Raw genomic sequence first — 8,021 nt, 5'->3', positions numbered from 1 at the left:
CCGCGTGGGCGCTGTCGCGCGGCGCGGTCGGCAGCCCGCGAGCGGCGCGGGGCGGTTGCGGCGCGGGCGCTGGCGTTGGGGTGAGCGTGAGCGGGCTCCAGCCCCCTGGCACGGCCGCCGGGGCGCTTGGGACGAAGGGGCGTGGGGTACAGCGCGCAGAGGGCAGAGCTGGTCTGGCTCGGGGTCGGGGGCGCACCAAAACCGGTGCGAGGATGTGCTGGGGTGCGCGCGTTGCTGTTGCGGTASCGGTGGTGGGTTATTGGTGCAGGGAATACTACACATGCTCTTTCCTCGCTGTTTTGTTTGTCTTTAAAGCTCTGATACTTCTGGTGGCTGGTTAATTCTGATTTCTCAAGGAGTAGTATAACAGTATAGGTAGTGTTTTAAATCTAAATACTTGCTGACAAACTTTTTTTTTTCAATGCTGATCTTTATAGGAAATACCTGACATCTTAGTGCTTTGTGCACCCACAACGAGGCTGCAAACTGTTCATATCTGTATTAATGTGTGTTGGGGGAGGGTGTCAAACCAAGACTTTTTTTTGTTTACTCAATAATGAATTATTCAGCATATAACTTTCTTTGGCATGTGATTTGGGGAAAGCTGAGCTAACTTGTTTCCATCTTCTCAATATGACAGTTTCTAGATTGCAAACTAATTCTTTTTGCAAATGTATTACCTGTAGTGGCTCTCTGCACATCCCTTTCATTTTGTTACCTCTGTTAATTATCAGTTAGAAGSATCATTGCAAATATTTTTTTTCTGTAGCTAGTTTGGAATTTGCTGGGCAAACATAGGCTGTTCAGGAAACCCTATGCCTGGGAAGAAGAGAGGTGGTAACGTCAGCTAAGCTCRTTGCACAAAGGGTGGGATCAGTGCGTTTGGACCAGGAACACAGACTAGTTGTTTCCCCTGTTTATTCGTTTTTGTTCGAGGTCATTCTGCAGCCTCATGAAATCCTCCTGAGGTTACGAGAAAAGGATGGGAAGAAAGTGTTTGTGAAATGCTTTCAATTTTATTTATTTGTTGATTTCACAGAAAAATGTTTCATGTTTCAACTCTAATACTTTTTATATAGAAGAAAAARAAACTCTTGAAAAAAGAACAAACTTTTTCTTTTAAGAAAGAATTCAGGTTCTTCTAACAACGTTTCCATGGTTCAGTTACAGTATTTACAGCATAGTCTGTTGAGTGAAAATACAAGTTTGATGGCTAAGATGTTGAAGAAGTATATTTTTATAAAACTGAATKTCAGTGCTTGCTCACCTTTTTAGTAGCTGTGTCTTTACCCAGCAGGAAAAGAATTCAAAAAGAGTAAACCAAAAAAAGAGCATTTTATTTTATGCTGTATCATTTTCAAACTACTTCCTTRTTTGAAGACCATTGATTAAGCCAGAATGATGCGACTGTGTTTGGCCTAGTGCTGCATAACAAACCTTGTGCAATTGCGTTGTTCATTAGCTCTCACAAGGGTACCTCAGTGGGGTTTCCTGACACTCATTGCCACTCTCTGAAATCACTGTGGTATATTTATTTTAATTTAGCAGGTGAAACATAGTTTACGAAGTATTGATTCGATAAATCCATGWTTCTGTAGACTTTTTTGGGGTAAAAGAAGGAAATCTCGCCCTATTTTGATGCCAGCAGCACGCGTTCTGACTTTTCGTTTTAACAGGCTGCTGGGGTTGAATAGCCGTATCGTAACACATGAAGCGTGATCGTGCAGTCTGCGCCATTAAAAATCAGCATGCCATATTGCATGTCTGGAACTGTAATCTGTGAACCTCAGTTCCTAATTAATGAGGAGAACAGCTGAAATAAAAATTACAGTAAATGAATTGGGCGTGTTCTTCCGTCTCCTGAGCTACTGAAGGATGCTGGAAATCTGCGTTTGAATGCCCTCCGAGTTTGTTATGATACTGTGGCAGCTTCTGAAACCTCACTTCAGAGCATTAAAGAACAGTGCTTCTAGTATTAAGTGTATTACTTTGTTGAATTATATATTAGGTCTTTAATTTCAACTTCATATTGGAAATATGAAAAATGCCTCTAAAGATTCGGAGGCTTTGCGCTCAGATTAAAGAAATGTATGGTACTGCTATATATATTTTTTTAAGTTATTTGAATTAATTTAAAGAGAGTTTTTTTGAAATTAGGTTGTTTTGGTGGCTTGGGATAAGCTTTTTTTCCTTTTTTTTTTCTTTCCTGAGGATGATAAAGAATGCATTTCTGAGCTGATTGGAAGTTGTCTTGTTTACATACTCATCCTTGTGTTTGCATTGTCTTATTGGACTTTCCCTTTGTGTAAGAAATTGTTAGATTAATTTGTAGGGACAGGGAAATTTCAGATTTAATATAGGGAGCTTACAAAACAAGTTTGTTCGAGTTATTAATTAAATAAGCACTTATGCCCTTGAACAGGTAATAGCTTGATGTTGATGTAATTACTATTTTTCCCCCRCCCTGAATATTAGGTCAAAATGGACTCTGGTTTGTTTCAAATTTAATGAAACCAGTAGTTATGTGGGAACACGCAGTTGCGTGCCTTGCTACTTAGCTACAAAAGACTTTCAAATAAGGACATTCTCACAGTTTGTTCAGCATATTAATTACAATTTATCATTCTAAAAATTAGTGTAATTAGGTATAGTTGGATAATGGCCGATTGGGCAAAGCTGGAGAGGATAGTTCATTCAGGTAGGCTGGTCTTCATMAGGTGAACTTCAGTTTTTGGAAATAGTAAATTCATTCTGTTTGCACCCCGTTGTTTTGACGGTCATTCTGTTGAGTATGACACCAGGTTACCTGAGAGACCGAGGAATTCCGCAGAAGGAGAGTAAGCGGTGACCTTAGCGTGCCGTGCGTTGGGAAACCGCTTCATGACTTTGCTTTTGTAAAAGCAGCTTTGCTGCTGCTGGTTGTCCTGTCCCTGGGAAGAGCGAGGCAGCTGCGCTTGCCCAAGCAATTGTCACTCTGATAGTAGCAGTGTTAACCCCGAGTCCTGGCCAAACTCCAGTCGAGGAAACTGTACACTGCCTACCTACATCTCTCTGTAGCCTAAAATTCATATGTTTGGGAGTTTTCTTGTTGTGGGGGTTTTATTTTTCTTTTAACTTTTCTCACAATCCATTACACATTTTTACAGAACATGGCAGAGACTGTGTCCCAGAGTAACTGCTTTTCAGCACGGAGGGGAACGAGTCTTGTACCTAGTACATGCATTTTCACGTATGTTAAGCAGTTTAAGATGAAAGGTGTTAAGGCTATCAGATACTAGCATCATTTTCTGAGCAGGATGTCTTTATTAGATTGGAACTGATGAATATGTGCCAAATGGTGTGCATGTTGAGTGTGCTCCTGGAGAGATGCAGATAATGTGCTCGCTTCCTACATTAATCTCCCCCTCCCCTTCTTTCTCTTTAAATAAACAATCTGATATCCTCTTTCCCAGAATATGTTATAAAATTGAGCAGATTTCTTTAGGGTTGCCCTTGAACATTGTGAGTGTTTAAGGCAGATTTTCAAGAGTGTAGTCACTGATGATTCATGTTGAGATGATGTTTTTCTTCCTTGTAATGGAGCATATCTGAGTATGTAGCATATGGTACTGCTGAAAAATGTTAAATGTAGAGCCCAGATTTGATTTATTGCACAGTGAAAAGAGTTTGGAGTTTTAGTCTAACACTACGCAGAAAGCTTCTGTAAACAGCTCTGGCTGCTGTGTTTGTTATTGGATGCACTGTGTTATAGTAGTAACTTTTCAAAGAATTACTTTAAATGAAGACAGCTTTCTTTCAGTAATTATGTATGTCTGTTACACTGGAGAAAATGTATAAATTTACTGGATGTTTCATTAAAAGAGATATGACTTCTGAGACTGAAACAGGTTTGAATGTTGTTTCAGCAGCTCCGACCTGTCAGTTCATGTAGCCCTTTAGCCATCCAGTGGGATGGTTATTTTCCTACAGGTCAGTCTCATTCTTTTGGATGAGGACTTAAATCTGGAATCCTTTCTGCCTTGTATGGAGAGAAGAGATATTCAAAATGTATAGATGGATGCCTTTGGTCCCGTCTTCCTCGCTAAAACACCTGGTATTACCAGCAGCATCGTGCGCCACTTCGTTGGCAGCTTGCTGGCTAGGATTTCATATCGTTAGCAAGAAGGGTCTTGAAAGCTGAAATACTCTGTTGCATGGGGGTGTTGGAAGTAGCACAGCTCCAGTTCTTGTTTCAGAGAAGTCCTTTCTCCCTTCTCCCTCTGCCCCTCTTTGCATGACTAGTTTGTTTTGATGAGGTGGGTGGAAGAAGAAAATGTATGCCTTGATTCATGAGTACGCGAGGGAAGGTGTATTACAGAGCGGTTGGAGAGACTGTGAATTCCGGTTGTGTTTCCTTGTGCTCTCTTGCATTTCTTAACTATTCATCTTTTAAATGATTGTAATCTCTTGAGAGCTGGCATCACTACTGCTGTGGCATTGTAACTGAAGCTCAGGGGGGCTACGGTAGTGTAGATAACAAACAGTTGGCCATAAGAGTGTGTTGGTCAAGCTTTTTTAAAAGCGATATAAACAGTATGCAGGAACTTTCATTTGAACCTTAGAATGGTGTTTGCATTTGTCTTTGCTTTTTCTAATGAAAATCAACTCTAACAAACTTGTAAACTTTATCATCATTAGTGAAGGTAATTCTAATCCAGATTTGGTGCTATTTTTGTTAAAGCAAAGATAAACTAGATCTGTAAACATCTTAGCAATTAGAAGGAATATATGTATTTTTTCTTTTTTCTTTTTTTAGATATGGAAAATATCAGATGAGTCTGTCTTACTTCCCACTTGATTTACGTCAATCTGCTTTGGGATAGAACCTTTCAGTTCAGTGCTGCTTGTGCCTTTGAGTCATTCTGACTGGTGCAGATAAAATTTGAGTATGCTGTATCCATAAGGGAAAAAAATATTTAAGGCATTATTAATAACTTTTATTAAATAAAAGGAAACATTATCTGTAGTTGAAGGAATTAACTAATGACTTCTTGTTACTATTGCGTTCAGTATCTTAGATCCTCCCATCTCTTGCCTCATTCTTAGTCATAGATTAGAAGAGGAAAACAAGCCTTTTTTTCCCCCCTCCCAACTCTTAAGCAGTTTCTCAACTTTAGATGAACTGGTCATTGACTTAAACTATTTGAATAAACAGAAATTAAGAAAATACTCCCTTTTCACCTGCAGAATGAACAACCGTTTTAAAAGTCATTTAGCACATCAACTAACTCTGGTTACCAGATTTAACCTGCACATAATCTAGGATAGTAATAGGCTTGAATGAATTTTAATTTATAACATTTTTAACCTTAACATGGATTGGTTGTAATTTTAATTTTAACTTGAAGCTTCTTTCAAAAGAGAGGGAAAACATTTCTTATCTGGAAAGTATGCAAGTGGCAGAGCAGATAAGATAGTTGAGACCTAGATGTGAGCTAGGATGGAAACTGAGTCTCTGTTAAAGAGTCGGGTCTCATGCAGTTTGCCGCAGTCAGATGCTGCTTTAATGCATACTAATGCAAGGAGTTTTGTCATCCTTTGGAGAACACGGTGACTTTTGACGCTTCTGCTGCTTTTGTATTAAAAATCTTGACCCTTTGGCTGAARTGCTAGAGGCTCATGCTTTCCTAGTCAGAGGTTTGTGTTCATTTGCATTAATGAAAAAGGGAGTATTTTATGGCTCACCTCCTTGTAACTACATTTTGCTCCTAAAGCGAGGAATAGAAACCAAAAATTCTCCAGCTGATTGGGCAACTGTTTCTCAAACCTGTTTGTATAAATTTCTGTGTGGTATCTTTATCTGTAGCAGGATTCACACAGAAAATAGCAAGCTTTCCATTTTCAGTTATTCCTGTTGTAGAAGAGCTCCTGTTGTGGTTTTAAAGGTTGTATGTTCTAAATTTGATGATGATCCAAGTGAGTAGATGATGGTAATGCATATATACAAAACTAGAATAAATGAGTTGTTGCTGGAATGATTTTATGTTACAAAACCATATTTTTACTTCATTTACTTTAACTCTGCTTTTGCACTTTTAAATGTTGTATTTTTGTGAGTCCCCCCTCCCCCCTCCAAAGTACTAAGTTTCAACTCAAGTTAGTCTCTTAGGGAAGGTGAATTTAGTAGTTTTTTAATTAAAATAACTATTGTGCTTGGATTTATGTTGCAAGAAATATAGTCTAGGAATGCTGCAGGTATTAGTAGTTTTTAATCCAGAACAGGATCTTGTTCTTTGAAGCACCACATTAATGTGTCCTAAGTCAAAGATGCCTCATTTGTAAAGAGCTGCAGAAACTGCAAACGAATGTGTGGTATACAATGGGAGCAATTCAAAATCTTAAAGGCTTGCTAAATACCAACTTATACAAATGCTCCAAATTTCAGGTGTATTTGGGACCTTTTTTATATTTTGAATTGCAACTGTGTATTGCAGTGAGATTTCRGTCAGTGTGACAAGGATTGTTTAGCGCGTTGTAGTAAGGCAGGCAATGATTTGCCGGCTAACCCTTGCTGCTTATTTGCCTTTTTTTTTCCCCTGTCTTTCTGAGTATTTTATAGGAATGTTGTTYGTATTTTTGAGCAGTCTTACTGTTTGTTGATATACTGAACCCAAACTGGCCAGAAGTGGTCAAATCAACTTGCTGTCCAATCTATTATACAGTTTATATTGAATTTAGGTGCTGGAGAAGTTCAGAGCAGCAAAGGGACAAGAAACCAGGTCTACTGATAGTGCAAGTCAGTGACTGGAGCYCCAGGCTACTAGTGTAGCTCTGCATGTGTTTAAGGTCAACTGCTTGCAAATATTTTAGAAAGGCCTATATTCAAATACTATTTATAAGACCGGAATAATTTCTTTCTTCATAATGACGGCCTTTTGGCTGATGGCAGGAATGGAATCTGGAAGAACTGGATTTTATATGCCAGTAATCAGCTGTATATCCACAGGGAAGTCACTTGCTAGCTTCTGCCTCATTTTTTTAATCTGTATTTAAATAAATAAATAAAGTTGATTACTACCTGCCTCACRAGGCTATGAGTGCACAGTTAGTAGCCACATGCTGTGAAATCTTTGGAAAATACTGTAGGAATGTTCAAGGGGTTTATTATGGTTGAGGCCCTGGCAATGAAAGAACTGGTTAAGCCTGGCTTATTGTTAGACCATTCATTAAGGAATCTTAACAGCTGAAGCAATGATAGCAGCTCTTCCTGGCTTCACCTTCATTACAGTGGGCAGATTCAGACTGCTGCAATATGGGAGCATTGCAGCGGTTTAGAGCAGCGTATGAAGCATATGCATGGATGTTTGAGTCTGCCCTGAGCTCTTCATTTCTGCTTTACAGCTGGTTTTGCATGCAGGTCATGCTGTAGCCTAAGTGAATTTTGGCTGCTTAGCAGAGTGATGATTACTTACTCTGCCACTAGTGAGCCCTTAGCGAGTTCTTGCGAAATAAAAAGGACAGTATATGCAGCTGAAATTTTCCTTTGTATCTGCCTACCTCTTTTAGTCTGTCATGTTTTCACCTTGTAAATGAACAAGATGAAAATATTTATTAGGCAGCAGAAATGTTAGTGCATGATATTAAAGCTATAAACCAAATAGAAAAACCTGTTAAGATTTCACAACCTTCCAACTCAAGTTGTCTTTATTTTAACCTGAAAATCTGTGCCACTTCTGTGTGGATGTCTGTGTTTTGGTTTTTTAATTTTATTTGATAGTACTTTCATAAAATATGTGCTTGAAATCTATCTTTTCTGGCAAGCACTGTAATACGCAATGGCAAGAAAAGGAGAAAAACCGTTTTAGGAAAGACTAGATATCAGTGTATTTTCCATCTTGACAGCCATTTTTAATAGTATGTTAGACTTCAGTAATGTTCTTAAAATTCAATAGTGCTGCAATCGCCTACTTGAAAATCAAGAGATAGCATTGGAAATTGAGATCTAAATCGAGACTGACTTTTTTTTTTTTTTTTTTTTTTTT

This window comes from Rhea americana, unplaced genomic scaffold (assembly GCF_003343005.1).
Source record: "Rhea americana isolate MKP2758 unplaced genomic scaffold, rheAme1 scaffold_128, whole genome shotgun sequence".
In the NCBI taxonomy this organism is placed as follows: domain Eukaryota; kingdom Metazoa; phylum Chordata; class Aves; order Rheiformes; family Rheidae; genus Rhea; species Rhea americana.
Note: the sequence above shows the minus strand (reverse complement) of the source record.